General features: G+C 41.1%; 1 long non-coding RNA gene and 1 pseudogene across 1 annotated transcript; one reads left to right on the forward strand and one right to left on the reverse strand.

Annotated features, from left to right (window-relative positions):
* The first annotated feature begins 2,362 nt into the window (after positions 1-2,362).
* On the forward strand, positions 2,363-4,880 carry LOC140529938 (uncharacterized). The gene is made up of 3 exons (XR_011975741.1): positions 2,363-2,427; positions 3,866-4,031; positions 4,206-4,880. It is a non-coding gene; the product is annotated as an uncharacterized lncRNA (long non-coding RNA).
* A 4,481-nt stretch (positions 4,881-9,361) lies between these two features.
* LOC140523217 (guanylate-binding protein 6-like) overlaps positions 9,362-17,805 on the reverse strand; it is a 28,878-nt pseudogene continuing 20,434 nt past the window's right edge.

Genomic DNA, 17,805 nt, shown 5'->3' on the forward strand with positions numbered 1-17,805 from the left:
CTCCTGATACCAAGTCTAGTACTATTTAGCCCATGATACCACATTTCATCTAAAAAAAGAGCTTGAATCAGTTTGAGTTAGTGGGTTTTTAATGTAGAAGCCAAAATAGTTTTACCTACTTTCTTTGAGTTATGGTCAAGGCATTTCCTTGGTTCAGTAATCAGCAATGTGACATAAATGTGAACTGTCAAGCCTTGAACAATAGGCCAGACTTAGAGACAGACAGTTACTATCCCTAAGGGTGAAGAATTATCTGCTAAACACAGAAAACTTACTGAACACTAACAGGATAAAGAGGATTATGTCAGACCAAAATATTAGAAAGAAACATAGTGCAGATAAGATAAAGGACCCTTTTCATTTGCCCACAGGTGGCAACAATATTCTGGGGAACTGGTAGCTGCCCCGGGAATATCCTTTTTCTTTAAAGTAGCATCTCTACCTATTCCTTTTTTAAAAAAAATATTTATTTATTTATTTTCAGTGTTCCACAATCACTACCATACAACCTGGATTTTTTCTTTCCCTATCTCGCCCCTCTCTCCCCACCTCCCTGCTCCCTCCCCAAAACAGCATGCAGTTTAATATAGATTCTACACATACGTTCCTATTAACTACATTTTTACCATAGTCTTGTTGTATAGAAGAATTAAAGTGAATGGGAGAAATCACATAACAAACCAAAACGTAATACAAAAGAAAATGATCTGCTACAATCTGCGATTGAATTCCATAGTTCTTTCTCTGCATGTGGAAGGCACTTTGCCTTAAAAGACCACTGGGAATTTTTTAAGTCCTTGCATTGCTGTGAAGGGCTAAGTCTCCCAGAAAAATTCCTCACACACTATGGTTGTTGCTGTGTACAAAGTTCTCCTGGTTCTGCTCCTTTCCCTCAGCATCAGTACATGTAAGTCTTTCTAGGCCTCTCTGAAGTCTTCCTGGTCATCATTTCTTATGGCACAATAGTATTCCATTACATTTATATACCACAATTTATTATGAATTTGTTCTTGAAGTAAAATGCATAAAGTAAAATCCATAAAGTTACAAAGAAAGCAAATTATATTGCAATATAGTGCTCAAATTATTGAAACAAAAAAAAACTTCTGGATCGAACTTTAGTCCTAGCAGAATTCTGAGAGTATTGTTATCTTGTTGCCTTTTGCCACTGTCTTCTAATAGTTAATGAAAATTACTGGGGACACAACAGGGTCCTCACAGGGAGTCCATGGGGAATGAAGATTTACTGGCCATATTGATTTTGCATTCTTTCCCTCCCTCCCTCCCTCCCTCCGTTCCTTCCTTCCTTCCTTCCTTCCTTCCTTCCTTCCTTCCTTCCTTCCTTCCTTCCTTCCTTCCTTCCTTCCTTCCTTCCTTCCTTCCTTCCTTCCTTCCTTCCTTCCTTCAACAAATGGGTGGCTGTTACACATGTAATACTGACTGAATTGATCTGGGAGTTACAAAGAACTCCAAGAATTCATTCATGAAATCTGGTCCTCCTTGTCTCATATCCTAAACCTGACCTACTATCTATGAGGTGTTCCTAACTTGGGGTCTTTTTTTAATAGTTTGATAATGTATTTCAAGGTAATTGGTATTTTTGAAGATTTTATGTTTTTTAATTTATGTATTTAAAGCATCATTCTTAAATGGGAAGCATAGCTTTCACTAGACTGCCTACTAGGTCTTTGGCACAAAATATCTTGAGACTCGCTGAATTCTTGACTCAGTCTTTTTCTCCTTGTTTTAGATGCTTCACCCTCTCTTTTCTTGTTCTGCCTTGGCTTTACATCTTGTCTCTGTCCTTTGGGGTTTTGTCTAATGCCACTCTGTTTTTTGATCCAGATTCTGCTGACAGTCAAGGTATCCTGTTGACTTGACTCTGGCTAGACATATGAGGTGATGTCTCTTGGTATACCATGATTCTTTACTGTGGTGAACCCAGTTTTTCTAAGAGCATTATAGTTGATTGTGGATTTAACTTTGCTTTGGGGCTTCAGGATATTATGAGTTTCGAAGAGTAGAAATAAATGTCACAGAATTTCATAGTTACCAGCTAAGTCCCTGGCCACTGAGCCCAGCTAGTACTTCAGCAAGAATCTTTCTTATAATGTCATTGAGAATGATCATCCAGTTTTTGCTGCAAAACCTCCCATGTGGGGAACCCACTCTCTCCCAAAGTAGCCCATTACATTTCAGGGCAGCTCTAATTGTTATGAAGATTTTCCTAACATCAAGTTCAATTTTGCCTCTTGCCATTTCTACCCTTAATCAATCATTAGAGACCAGCCAGAGCAAATTCATTTCCTCTTCTGCTTAACAGTCCATCAAATACTTCAAAACAACTGATCCTTCTTTCCAGGCCTAACATATCCTTCCTTCCTTCAGCTGATTTCAGTGATTGGCACCAGTCATCTCACAGCTCTGGTAAGTCTTCTGTGGGTGGATACCCTCTAGCTTTTCCAAGTCCATCTTAAAACATGGTGGACCTAAACCTAAACCTCCTCCCAGAACCAAACACAAGATGTATTTGAGCAAGGCAGATTAGGCCCAAGGAACTCCATGGTCATCCTTTATTCTCTGTTTCTTCAAGTCTGAGCTGGTATAGAAAGTTTTGCAGAATTGCTTGTCAAGTACAGCTAGCCTCAGCTCCTGCTAAGTGATGGTCAGTTGGAGGACTTAGTAAGTTTTGTCTGGTTCAGTGAAGACCCAGAGGGACATCATGCAAGCTGTTTTTAAGTGTTTGAAGCATTCTGCTTGGCCCCAGAGTGCTGAAAAAGGAGCAGTGGGAAGAAGTTATAGGACAGACACATCCAGGTTTGGGTATAAGAAGTTGTCAGCAAGTATTTACTATGCACCTACTATGTGCCAAGCATTGTGCTATCACTGAGAATACAAAGAAAGGTAAAAATAGTCTTTGCTCGCAATGATCTCCCAGTCTGATGGGGGAGGCAACTTGTAAATAACTATGTGCAAATTTTCCTTGCTGTTGTTGCTCCATCATTTCAGTCGTGGCTGGGTCTTTATTACCCCATTTGGGCTTTTCATGATACGGAAAGTGGTTTGCCATTTCCTTCTCCAGCTCATTTTACAGATGAGGAAACTGAGGTATGCAAGGCTCAGTGATTTGCTAAGGGTCACATCTATAGTAAGTGTCTGAGGCAAGATTTGAACTAAGACAGATAAGGCTCTCTAACTCTAGGCCTGGCATTGTATCCATGGTGCCATCTGCCTGCCCAATTAGAACTGTCCAAAAGTAGAAGGGGTTGCCTTGGGTAGTACATTCCTCCTTACTAACTGTATTCAAGTTGATGGATGACCACTTATTAAGTATATGATTCAAAGGTTTTGGTTCAAGTTTGGATTGGAGTAGGTGGTCCTTAAGGTCTTTTCCAATTCTGAGATTCTGTGAACTGTCTTCGGTGGGTTTTGTTTTTCACTTTACCCCATATTACTCAATGATTTGCTACCAACTGAGATTTGAACGTACATATCTATGTATGCACACACACATACATAGCATACATGCAAATATACCTGTTTCACATATTCATGTTTATGTGTAAGTTTAGATTTGAACGACCAATATATATACACTTACACAATAGGTCAAGTTTTATATATACATATATACATGTACATATGTGTGTATGTATGTATGCATACATATATACAACATACACAGGATGTCACAAAAGTATTAGCATACTTTCAAGTTAGTAAAATGTAAAACTGCCCTAAGACTTTTGGGATATTCTGTATTGGGGATTGTTAGAGGGATAGAAATATGAAGCAGTATGGTACACTAGAAAGAAAGCTGGATTTGTGATCACTGACAAGTCATTTAAACTTCTTTGTGCTTTAGATTTTCGCTTTGTTAAAAGAAGTTGAATCTATTAAGGATGGCCTCTAGGATCTTATAAATTGGAGCTGGGAAGGTACAAAAGATCCTGATTGCTCCTGTGCCTTTCACATTTGATTACTTCCAAAGCCTTCCCTTCATCTGACAGTCATTAGGAAAGAAGAAAAAGGTATTCTCCTTCATCTGGCAGAGATCATTAGGTGACCTCCTGAGCACCTTCTGGGTTTGTCCAGTCTTTACCAAATGTTATTATGGGGCCCTGTAATTGACTGTTGTCTGCTTTCCTTAACCAAACCCCAAATGTTTGATCCTTTCTACTTCTCCCTTTTCTGTCTTAACCCAGCTTCATAGGACCCCTGATGCCCCTTTCTGTATGAAGATAGGATCATCTGTTGAGTGGAATGAGGAGCCAGAAAGACAACAGAGAAAATAGAGGGGTGGACCAAGGAGGGGAAGGAAGTAAGAAGCTGAATACAAAAAGACAAAGTAAAGTCAGTGACAAACTGATTGGGGATCTGGGTATCTAGCTTAGATGAACAGGCTCAAGGCATCTTTTGTTCCTGTGAGTATGGAATTTTAAAATAGAAAAGCACTGCTTAGAATGGAAGAAGTGTTCCACTAAAGAAGACGTAAGAACAGTAACTGAATGTTGCTGATATTTCTGTAGGACACCCCATGGGATGTGCCCTTAAAGATGGTGAAGCCAGCAGAGCTCATCATTTCCTTCCCAGTGGAAGACAGTGCCATAGTGAACACAGTGCTAGACTCAAGAGACAGAAAGATTTGAGTTGGAATCCCACCTCAAATAGTTACTGACTCTGTGACCTTGGGCATCCCCTCCCTTCTGGCCTCAGTGATCTCTTCTGAAAAACAGAGGGAGGTGGGCTTGGACTCAATGATAACTTCTTCCCAGTTTCAAATTGATGATCCTGTAATAATATAGCCACCATTTCTGTGTGCACGCCATACATCTGTGTAGTTACTAACTTACCCAGTAAAGAGCTCAACTTGGCTTCCATTTTCAGTGTGTCTTTGCCTTCTGCCCAAAGCTGTTTTTAGTAGACTTATGAAAACCTGGAAAAGGTGAGGCCTCAGAAAAGGAGAGGCCTCAGCAGCACAAAATACCTGTGGTAGAAAATGGCTGAAAGAGCTTTTCAATCAATTTTATTTGTCTTTGAAAGGGACTACATGGCTAAGGCTGTGAATATGTTGTATATGTTGAGAGTCAAAAAAAGAGACATAATTGAGATAAGTTGTCATGGGATCGTGGAATCTCAGATTTGGAGCTAGAAGGACCTAAGACTTGTCCAACCTCTTCATGTTATAGATAATTAAATGAGGCTCAGACAGGGCAAGTGATTCTCCAACATCACATAAGTGATGAATGACAGAGGCATGATTTAAATTCAGGGCCTCTGACTCCAAAGCTGCTTGTCATGGTCAGGAGGTAAGCCCAGGTGTGTATTTGTTTGTTTTTTGGTAGGGAAGAGGTGAAAGGGAAGGTAGGAACTAGACCTGTGATTTCCTTGGCGTGGGAACTCTTAACAGAGAATCTCCCATTCTTGGTGAAGACAGGCACACTCTCCCTAACTCACAGACTTAAAGAGCTGTCTGGGACACTCAGGGCTTGAGAGGTCTGCCAGTATATGTCAGGTAGGACCTGAACCCAGGTCTCTCTGGCTCTGAGGCAGCTCCATCTCTTTTCTGTACTTCTGCGTGCTGTTATGGCACCTGCTCATGCTGGAGCTCCCGTGGTCAAACTGTCTGTTTTCAGCTATACCTTTCTCTGAATACATGCCTTGCATTGTCTCTGTCACAGAAATCCTCATGTGTAGTGACTTGTAACCTGTTCACACCTGCAACATGGTTCTTTATTATTCTGTGGATGATGCTTAACTCCCATTCTTCCAAAACTGTACTGTCCCTTGATTTGTAGTCAGTTATAAATCATCAGAAAAATCTTGGTGTTAAAAGCATTATTCTTTCAGGGAGGAAACTGGAGTACCAAAAAGAACTTTGCTTTTTCCCTAAAACCATTCTCCTTCTCCTGTTCATTTCAAGTCTAGCTCAATGTCCACTGATAGCATCTATCCAAGACACACTTGTCTAGTGATCACTAGGTGTCTTTCATCTACTTGGTTTTTCCTGTGTGGCTATTTAGGTCAAACCCTTGAGTTATTTAAGTCTCTTTCTGGTGGCCCTACAGTTGTGTGGGGTTGAGGCAAACTGAAGTAAATCTCCTCCTCTATAGGGGGTCCCTCTTCCATTTAGAACAGGATGTACTTTTGTGTGTCTGGACTCCTGGTAATAGTCTGATGAATTCTATGGACCCTTGCTCAGATAATGGTCTTTAAATGCGCAAAATAAAATACAGATGTTACAAAGAAGCTGATTCTATGAGGTACAGTTATCAAAATATTTTCCCCTTTGTGGTTTACAGGGTCCTCTGATCTCCCTTGCAGGGAGTGATGGACCCCAGATTAAGAAGCCTGGATTCAGCCTCTGTGTTGAGCATCCTCCAAGACCCCTTTAGTGAGCCTAGATCTGTTTTTATTCTTCAATGTTAGTAATTAGAAGGTTGCTCTTTCTGACTTATTTAATACTTTGTGCCAGGCACTGAGCTCAGAGCTTTCGAAATCTCATTTGGTCTTTACAGCAACTCTGAGAGGGAGGTGCTATTAGCTTCACTTTATGGGGGAGGAAACTGAGGCAGACAGAGGTTCAGTGACTTGCCCATGATCCCACAGTTAGTGAATATCTGGAGCTACACTTGAATTCAGGTCTCCCTGACTCCAGGTCCAGGGCGTCTTGCCCTGTGGCACCCCCCCTAGGGTCCTTATGTAGATTTTCTCGCTCCCTGCTCCTGTTGGTTAATTCCTGACTGAGAGGGAGTACTCTGACTCTGACATCTGAGTTGCCCTCTAATTCCCTCTAGTGGCAAAGAAGATATAGCACTATGGAGGGAAAGAAAACCCCTAGTCATGTTTTGGGTTTGACCTCTGCAACTTACTTCCCACTGTGACTTTGGGCAAAACTCTTGGACTGCTCAGTTCTCAGTTTCCCTGTTTGTAAAACGAGGATGATGCCTAATTATTTGTCAGAGTGAGTTTTTGGGCTCAAATTAAATAGTATTTTTGAGCACAATAGTTAGGGTTTCTACAGGTTTTAAGGCATGCAAAGAGCTTTAATGTATTATGTCATTGCATCCTCACAATGATGCTACCACAAAACCCATTTTACAGATGAATAAATGGAGGACGAGAAGGATCCTGTAGCTAGTAAGGGGTTCTGCAGGAGAGCTCAAACTAATGTCTTTTGACTTCAAGTCCACTATCCTCTGGACTGTGACACTGCTGCCTCCACAACATAAGTCACACAAATTTTAAAGCAAAGTTAATAGTACTTTGTCAATGTTCTTGGTCTAATTGCCTCATCCTCTTCCCTTTCTGTTCTGAAAAGCAGCTAGGTGGTGCAATGGAGAGAGAGTGCTGGGTCTGGAAGTCAGGAAGACCTGAGTTCAAATGCAACCTCAGACACTTATCCTGGGTATGTCCTTTCACCTCTATTTGCCTTAATTTCCCCATCTGTAAAAATGGGGACAATAAATAGCACCTACCTTCCAGAGTTGTTGTGAGAAAAAATGAGATATTTTGAAATGTTTTACAAACCTTAAAGTGCTATAGGAATGTTAACACTTTTACAGACATGCTAGTTCTATAAAGCACAAGATTGTTCAGTGTTAAATTCTCTGACTCCAGTTATCTAAAGCAGTTTCATCCTTGACAGCCTTGGGAGAGTTGCATTGGGTTTGGCCACATTTTCCTACCACAACTTCTCAAGCTCCTCTTCACCAGCTGAGACTTTTCTACTGTTCAAAGATCTTTTTGTGTCTGCACTGCTTAGCTCAGTGCCTGGCACACAGTTGTTAGTTGTGTTGGTCCTTCATTTTTGAAGAAGACCGTGACATCAAAGAAGTGATGATGTAACTTGCACTTGACTTTGTTTTGAGTGAGGGAGGGCCGTGTAAGGTCACTAGCCTCACTTTCTCCTCCTGAGCCATCTGGATCCAATGAGCAGATATTCATCAGTATGACTGGAGATAACCCAGGATGCAGTGGGAGACCTTGGCCTTTTAGGCTAAGGCCTTTTCAGGTACTCACATAAAAGGAAGCCAAAGGAGGGGAAGGAGAACATAAAGGCATCAGTTCAGGGATATGTTAGAGAAAATCTGGGAGAGTTGGCAGTGCAACCTGTAGAAAAATGAACATGTGGCTGGCCTGGACCTCATTCTTCAAATGGAGTTTCTGGAAAGAACCAGACAAACACAGGGAGAGACTACAGGAGTGTGGAGAGAGCTTCTGGGATAAAGAGGGTTCTATGGCACGTTAAAGAAAGTACAGGGGAGAGTCAAGAGTGTAACCTGGAGAAGAATGAAGAAATCCCTCAGTTTTTCTAAATTCTGCATAACAATAATCACCTGATTGACACTTCCTTATCAGCATATTGGGAAAAAGAAAAGAATAAACATTTATATAGCCCCTGCTACATGTGCTGGCACCTTTTACACATTTTCTCTCATTTGACCCTCACAACAACCCTGTGAAGGAGATGCTATTATTATCCCCTTTTTACAGATGAGGAAACTGAGGCAAAGAGCAGTTAAGTGATTCATCCAGAGTCATACAGCCAGGAAGTATCTGAGGCTGAATTTGAACTTGGGTCTTCCTGACTCCAGGCCCTAATTCCACTGCACTGCCAGCTACACTTCCATATTGTTGTTTGAACTTGGGTGGTAGTTGGTTCCATTTTAGGAATTTCAACATATCAGTTACATTAAATAAATTCAGCAGTGTGTATCTATTTTCAGTCTTTATTATTGCTGTGTAAAGTGGTATTTGTTTGTTCATAGAGTATTTAGGTAAATGTTTAAACCTATATGTCATGAAATCTTAGGACATCTATCAGTGTCCTTCTTCCTTTTTGACAAGGAAGTGGTTTCTTTTATGGCTGCCTTCGGGCAGCAGTCCTGGTGTTCTGTTAATATGGTATGAGCTTTTGTTTGGAGACTTTCTAAGTTTGTTACTCCTAGCCTTACTGCTACTAACTTCAGTGGACTCCAAGAAATGTCACATTTTGACAAAGAGAACCTTGGTGGAAAGACAACTGCGAAGCAAGATTCAGAGATTGCCCCAAGGATGGACATTTAGACTCTCAATAATCCATTATATTGATGACTTTTGGATTGAGAGAGCTAGAGTTCTTAACATTTTTTAACTCATGGGCCCCTCGAACACTGGGTAAGTCTATGGATCCCTTCACATAATCATGTTTTGTAATGCGCAAAATAAATGAGGTTTGAAAAGAACCCAATTTATTGAAATAAAAATGTAAGCAGGGGATAGGAGCAGAGATCATAAACAGTCCATAAAACAGAGAGAAGAGCTAGTGAGCGCTCAGCCCGCTGCGGGCACTCCTTCAGGATTTAAACTTGGCTCATCCCTAATGTTCTCCATTAGAGTGTTCAGCCTTTTCTTGGTGCTGGTCATTTTCCCGGAATCTCTGACACCCCTTAATCAGCCAACGTTTGTTATTCAGACCACCTGGATGAGAGCTAGGGATACGGAGAGCAGGGAGAACAGCCCGCCCTGGCGCACCTTGCAGCTTAGCAGAGGTTTGGGGAGAAGATAACACAGAAGCGGAGGCTTTGGAGAGCAGGCAGTGGCCCCTAGGAGGGCAGCCAAGGCGTCCTGTAGGAGGTGATGCTCGAGCCTCGCGGGCAGGAGGCTGGGGAGTCCTCTGCCCGCCGGACGTGAGAGAGGACACTCCAGCTACAGAGCCAAGCAGAGCAAAGGGACCGAATGGAGCGACAATGGGGCTGCCTGCTCCGCGGCTCTCAAACGGAATAAAGGGGCACTAGAAGAAAGCCCCCATGGAAGAGGAAAGACGGGGCAAATCCTTACCTGTCCCTCTGAGTCTGAGGGAGGAACTCCTATTTTCTCTGCTCTCGTTTTCCTTCTCTGCTTCGTGACTGTCGGTTTTTATTCTGATGTCTCAGCTTCTGAGCCCTGGGCGTTTCTGGGCTTTCACAATAGTTAAAAATTAAAAAAGAAAAAAAAATGACCGTCCAAAACGGAAGCAAACGAAAAAGAGCTTTTCTTTTGAGTCACTCGGTGACCTGAGAAGCTGTAGAAGGTGTTGGGGGAGGGATTTGGGTGTGGTGCGGCAGGGGATGCAGATTGCTGGCCAGGATTTTTCCTGCCTTACAAAATTTCAGGAAGGATAGGGAACATAGGTTGGTCTAAAACAAATTCACACATAACTTGGAATTGTTGTGATTTTAAAATTTGTGTTTTTTGTAATTAATTTCTACCAAAAGACAACACAGTTGAAGGATATTGTCCATTTACACCATCTGGATCCCTTACTCTCTTACTCTTTTCTGGGAACAAAAACCATCACTGCACTATCAAAGTACCCCAGTGTCTACTCTTAAAATTTTAAGTTTTAAGGGTTATTTTTGACTGGGTTGTTTCCTGGCATTTTGCATCAGGGTAAGTCAAGAGGCTGTGATTTCTGGACTAATAACATTGGGGTTAAAGGTGAGGAAAGGACTGGGGTTACACCTGAGAGAGGAAAGTTTAATCTGAGTCATAGTTTGAGGGAAGAGAGACTGTGGCTGCTGAAGGTAGGTGCCGGGCCTGGATGAGGATGAGGAGGAAGAGGATGGAGGGCTTAAGATGGGACCAAAGGAGAGGGACTTGGATTGAGGGGGTAGGAGGGTTCATTCTAGATCAGGAAGAGGCATGGTTTGATGGTGGTGGGGAGGGATAATGTGACCTGAGAACTGAGCCTTGGTGATGTGGGCCAAGGAAAGGGCAAACTGGGAAGCTAATAGAGCAGAAGAAGACTGCTGGGGAATGTATTTTAGTGGAGACAGGGCATGAAAGATGGCTTGAAAGGACAAGAGTTGGAAGACTTGAGCAGAATTGGAGAGTCTTCCCTGAGAAAAAGGCAGAGCTAAACTGTACTAGAGAATCACAGCCTGGTCAGAATGTAAAGGGATCTCAGAAAACATCTGCTGCAGTAGGGAATAGAGTGCTGGGTCCAATCAGAAGACGGGTTCAAATGTGACCTCAGACACTTACTGTCTAGGTGACCCTGGGCAAGTGACTTTACCTGTGTTTTACTTCATCCATTGCAGAAAGAAATGTCAAATCACTCCAGGATCTTTGTCAAGAAAGCCCCATGGACAATATGGTCCCCAGGGTCTTGAAGAGTTGGACATGACTGAACAGCAGAAGACTAGACAGCATAACTCTAATCAGATGAACCCATTCCCCCTCCTCCAATACACTGAAATTGATAATCTAGTTTTTGCGGAGAAAACTCACTACCTCTGGTGGAAACATCTAATTCCACTTTGAGGTGGTTCATGTTAATAGGATGTTTTCTTTTACAATGACCCAAAATCTGCTCTTGGCAACTTCCACCCAGTACTTTATTTGCAATCTCACCATCTGGAGCCAAGTAGAAAAGGACAGATCTGCAGAGATGGGGAGATCAGCCACAGAACAATTGACTGTCATGTTTTTCCGTAGCAAAGGAGATAAGAATTTGAACTCTATTCCCAGAGCAAGAGGTGGTGGGTGGGGTGCAAATGTAGACAGCAGATAAAGTTGTTCCTGGTTTCCAGCTGCATGGACCCCAGTAGTCCAGGCCTTGAGGTATTTTCAAAAGAAGCAGAAATAGCACTAAAGAGAACACAGCCCAGAAAGTCTGCTGGGCCAGATCAAGGGCACATTGGAGATGGAGCCACTCCCTGGAAATGTGCATGAAAGAAGGGGAAGACCTGTGGGGTCACAGGATCAGAGGTGCAGACCTGGAAGAGGCCTTAAAGGCCATTGAGTCTATGAGGAAAAAGAGTCCTAGGCAAGTTACAGGATTTTGTTAGGGACACACAGAGGACAATGATCTCAAACCCAGGTCTTCCTGATTCCATGTCCAGGGCTCTCCAGTACCCCAAGCTGTCATCAGGGGAAATTATCAAAGACTTAGGGAAAAAAATCTCAAGACCTGATGGATATCAAAAGAGATGACTAAGGCACCATTAACTACTGACTTCTATGTCATAGCTATCCAAAATGTTTGTGAGGCTCATCTGTACACAGGCAGAGATGATTTTAATAAGGAAGAAACAAGCTTTCCCAAAAATATTTCACAATGCACCATATCTTTACCATCTCATAACTGATTGAAAGATGTAGACAGTATGAAATATCATTGTGCTGCCTGTTGGTTGATTGAAAAAACCCCAACAACATTCAGCTTGGTAGAATCTAATGATGTCTTACAGGATTTTTTATAACAAGGTGTCTCCTGTTATATCTCAATACCATTCAAGATAATATGTATATGTATATTTATGCATATATATGAAATATACATAGTGTGTATGTGTGTGTGTGTGTGTGTGTGTGTATGTGTGTGTGGAAACTAGGTCGCTCAATCGATAGAATGCTGGGCCTGGAGTTGGGAAGATGTGAGTTCAAATGTCACCTTAGACACTCACTAGCTGTGTGACCCAGAGCAATTCACTTAACCACTCTGTCTTAATTCCCTGGAGAAAGAAATGTCAATCCACTCCAGTATCTTTACCAAGAAAACCCCAGGAAGTATCATGAAGAGTGAGACACAACTGAATGAAATATATATATATATACATATGTACACACATACATATATGTATGTACGTATACATTTGCATATATATGCATATATTTCTGTGTACACACACATACATAAATATTTGTACTTACAAACTCACAGAATTAGGCCAGTGATTTCAATGACCCACTGAAAACAAACATCTGGTGGGGCCTTATGCCCTCCAAAAAATATTTGTACTTTGATGGGAAGGGATTCAGTGTAGATTCCAGATTTAGGTGGGATGCTTTGTGCATGATGAAGTCCTTCACAAGTTCCTATTTGCTAATAATGCTCTGTGGATTGCATTCAGTTTCAAAGCTTTACATAGCCATGTGGACAAGATTTGTAATCTTTGTTTGACCTAGGCACCCACAGAAAAGAGGCCAAGTAACTGAAGAATATCTATCGCACAGATTTCAACAAGCACCTGAATGGACATCCTATTGTGCTTATTCCACAGTATGTAGATTTGGAACAGGTGGTATGGACAGTGACCTGGACCAAGACTTGAAAAGAAAGGGTAGAGGGGTCTAGATAGCTTTTGAGAAATTGAGAAAGACGTTTATTGCCTCCAACCTCCCAGAACAACAAGGGAGCATTTTTTCCAATGCTAGCACTTCACTGATGTTACTACATGACAGAGAGACTCAAAATGCTACTGCTTCCATAAACTAAAGGTCATCATCACGTGCAGGGCAATGGAGAACTATGTGGGTGGGGAGTTTGAGAGCCTGCAGCACAAAACCAATGAGGAAACCTGAAGAACCACAGCTGTAAAGGATGTTATTGAAAGAATTGTATGGCAGGAAGAGAAAATTGGATGCTCACAGCACTTACTATGCACAAGGTACTCTGCTAAGCACTGAGAATACAAATATATGCAAAAAAGCAACATAGTCCCTGACCTCAGGGAACTTAACATCTTTTTTTTTTAATGAATTTTTTATTGATTTTTGTCTTTATGTCATCATAGTTTACCCCCATTATCTCTCCTTCCCCTCCTAGAGAGCCACTCAATATAATAAATTGTGTTTTTTAATGCCAAAATAAAGAAGGGGAAAAAAATCAGCATACTAATTAATACATTGATAGAAGTGAAAACATGTAATTAGCACAACCTGTGAACCTTACGCCTCTGAGGCTTACAGAGGTAATGCAAGAAATAAAGGGGAGCTGAAAAGAGGGGGCAGGAACCTGAATGGGAGTAAGTTCAGAAAGAGTCATGGACTGCACCAGGTTTGAAGTAAGCATGGCTGGCATCGATGCTTCCTCAAAATAGCTTTGGGATGGAATCAAAGGAGGCACTGAAGAAGAGTGTGTTGCCAGAGTGAAGGCAGCCATGTGGTCAAGAATGAATCTGAGGATCTGCAAAATAGTTGGGTGACCACAATACTCTGCTGGTTCCGTCAAGATTTTGGAGAAAATATAGAAAACCTCCAGCATATTGGGCATTCAATAACCTCTGGTGAACACTTGAGAAAGTATGGGTGAGAGTCACCCAGAATGGGCAAACATGGATGAGTTGCAGTTTGAATCACTGGAAGGAACTCCAGAACCTGCATACCTGGAGGGATTTATCAATCAATGAGATCACAGACCTATTTGAGTCTTGAGTAGACTTGCCACTCTAACATCTGTGGTTCTCATGTGCCTGTGTGTAGGTACCGAGTATAGAATATAACATCAGACCACTAGTACAGTGAGTGCTCTGTACATAGCTGAAGGTTAATAAATTAGAAAAAATTGGAATAGCCACCTGACTTCCTCTTTTCCTCCTAATCCTGGATTCTGTGGGGGACTCTTCACTTCTAGGGGGCAGGGAAATAGGTGTTCAAAAGAAATATGTTACAGTTAAGAACTGGAGTCAGGAAGACCTGAATTCAAATCCAGACTCAGATGTTTATGAATTATATGACCTTGGACAAGTCATGTTCCCTGTTTCTGCCTCAGTTTATTCATGTGCAAAATGGGGATAATAATAACATCTAACCCCAAGGTTGTTGTGAGGATAAAATGAGATACAATTTTTAAAAATGCTTTCCAGACCTTAAAGCAGCATATACATGCTATGTATCATCATTATTATTATTGTTATTTTGTCATAGGATCAAAGCAGCACCTTTGAGAGGTTAAAAAGATTGTGTTGGGTGCCATGGAAGAAGTTTTTGCATAAAGCAGCTGAAGACAAGGGCTTAGAGAATATAGTATTTATAATAGACTTTTAAAAAAAGTTACAGTTCATACTTTGAGCTGTGGCTTCCAAAATTAATCATTTTGTTTTATTCCCTTTAATTAAAAATGACAGAATCATCCCCAAGATTAGATTTCAAAAGGAAGACTGCTCACTTTTCATGAAATAGAGATTTTGCTGGTTTTATGGTAACTGGTGAAAGGTGGTATCTGTCTAGATTTATTGGAGGAAGAGTATGGGAAGTAGCTGACAAAGTAGAACACAAACCTTCCTTGATCCACTTAGAATTGGTGACTTTTATTCTAGAAGCCTATCCAGAGACTGGGACTTCTAAGAGCCAAGATGGAAGTATTAATGGTAAATCTATCACTTTTTCATATTGACCTCTGAATAACCAGAGAGTAGTGCCCCAGGAAAAGTCCTGGAACAATGGAAAGATGAGTTAGAGCAGTCTTTTAGTCTGGGAAATTTGAAAGATCACCAAGAATGGTCTGTCTTACTTGGGTAAAAGAGGAGCACATTTGGGAACAAGAAGTAACCCAGCAAGCCAACATCAAGCCCCACTTCATCAAACCAGTGGGAGATCCTGAGTCCCCAGGTTCTGGAGCAGGCAAACACCAACACCAGGATGCCCCAGGTGCCTTACCATAGCCAGGGGAACCAGCTGACTCAATCTGAGAAAGCCATCATTTGCTTCACTCAGTCCTGGTAAGGCAAGCGTTGTGTGGTGATCTGACCTCCAAGTGCTCCAGCTCAATGCTGGGAGAGAAAGCATTCTTGAGCACCCAGACCTCCATGTGTTTCAGTGTAGCCATGCTAAAATGCAGAAAACCCACACCTCACCTCAACACACACCACCAGTTGGACCCCAGCTCAGTACCATATAAGGTACCAGACCCCTATAGTTTCCAGAAGTCAGCACCTGATTCCCCTGCACACAAAGGTGGTGCCAAGGCCCCAGGCCCCCATCACAAGAAGCTTGAGACAGTGACTCCTATGCTCCAGGTGAAAACTCAATTTTAAAAGCCAGGAAATAGGCAAATAAGATGAGCAACAAACAAAAATGAACATTGACTATAGAAAATGATTATGGCAACAGGAAAGGTCAAAATACAAACTTAGAAGAGGACAACATCATCGATATACCTCCATCTGAAAACTCAATGGAGAAAATGAATTGGTCTCTAACCTAAAAAAAATCTTGGAAGAGCTCAAGAAAGATTTTAAAAGTCAAATAAGAGAGGTAGGAGAAAATCTGTGAAAAGAAATGAGAAGTGTGCAAGAGAGTCAACAGCTTGGAAAAGGGAGGACAAAAATTGACTGAAGAAAACAAATCCTTAAGAAAGGCAATTGGTCAAATGGAAAAGGAGGCACAAAAATTCACTGAAGAGAAAAACTCCTTAGAAAGTAGAATTGGCCAAATGGAAAAGGAAGTGCAAAAGGTAACTGAAGAAAACAATTACTGAAAAATTAGGATTGAACAAGTGGAGGCTAATGACTTTGTGAGACATTGAGAATCAGTAAAATACATTCAAAAGAATGAAAAAAAGTAAAAGAAAATGTGAAATACCTCAATGGAAAAACAACTGACATGGAAAATAGATTCAGGAGAGATAATTTAAGACTTATTGGTCTATCTGAAAGCCATGATCAAAAAAGAGCCTAGGCAGCATCTTTCAAGAAATTATCACAGAAAATTGTCCTGATACTCTAGAACCAGAGGGTAAAATAGTAATTGAAGGAATCAACTCCTGAAAGAGATACCAAAATGAAAACTCTGAGGAATATTGTAGCCAAATTTCAGAATTATGAGGTCAAGGAGAAAATATTGCAAGAAACCAGAAAAAAATAATTTAGATATTGTAGAACTGCTATTGGCCCCAGTTTGGGTGCCAAGTTGCTTGTGGCATGGAGGGCTTATATTTTACTAAATCCACTCATTTCACTTTTGAAGAATTAAGGCAATTGCCTTTCTCTACACCTGTGGCACCTCTCTAATTCAATTTAGTCTCCATCAAAGATCACTGACATTGTCTCAGAGTGCATATTCCTAGGGATTTTTAAGCAGAAAGTTCAGGAAACAGGAACAATGGAAACCAAGTCCATAAGGACAATCATTCAAAAATCTTAATATACCTTTGCACATACAAAGAAACAAAGGACACATATCCAATCCCAATCAAATATTCACTGGAGCAAAGAAAACTCATGATTCCCATCGACCATGATTCCCCCATTAAGGTCTTGGGTTCTGCACTGAAAATATGCGAGAACAGAATTTTTCTGCCCTCTTCTTGAATGAATGCTCTAGCTGGTTTTCTTGGACATCTTTAAGATGGGCTAAGAGTGACTTATCACTTGTTGGGCAGTCAAATGTAAAACACTTCCTTTCTGAAAAGAATTTTTTGATACACTCTCTTGTAGTGTTGGCCTCTTGAACTTTGTGATCCTTGCCTGAGGGATAGGAAGAAAAAGATCATGGTAAGGTACAGGCCTGGGACAAAAGGGTCATTCCTGTATTCAAGCCTTCATGTATCTGAGCTGAAATAAGAATGACAGACACAGAATTTTTAAAACTAGAAGTGATTAGGGAGAGATTATTAGAAATTAAACAACAGTTCACTTCTTATAAGGATAATGTATTGTGATATTCAGAGGAGACACCTAAAAGCATGCAGAGAAAATGGATTTGCCTCAGATCTGAAAGGAACCTCTCACAGTTTCATAGTTGAGTTATGTTTAGATAAAATTTGGCAAATTACTTGACTAATTATAGATAATATAGAAAGAGAATTGTGGCTCCCTAAAATAAAAAAAAGGACTCAAGAGCTGAATGCTAATATCAGGAAGAAGACAGACTCCCAGGTTAATAAATGTGTGAAGTCAATAACAATAACAATTCACTACAAATACCTCTCACCTGCGCTCCTGCAGTAGCCTCCTAACTAGTCCTCCAGCCTCTACTTCCTCCTCTCTCCCACTCATTGCACATACTATACCAAAGGGATATACCTGATGAACAAGCCTGATTATGGTACTGTCTGGT

Source organism: Notamacropus eugenii, chromosome 2 (genome assembly GCF_028372415.1).
Source record: "Notamacropus eugenii isolate mMacEug1 chromosome 2, mMacEug1.pri_v2, whole genome shotgun sequence".
In the NCBI taxonomy this organism is placed as follows: Eukaryota; Metazoa; Chordata; class Mammalia; order Diprotodontia; family Macropodidae; genus Notamacropus; species Notamacropus eugenii.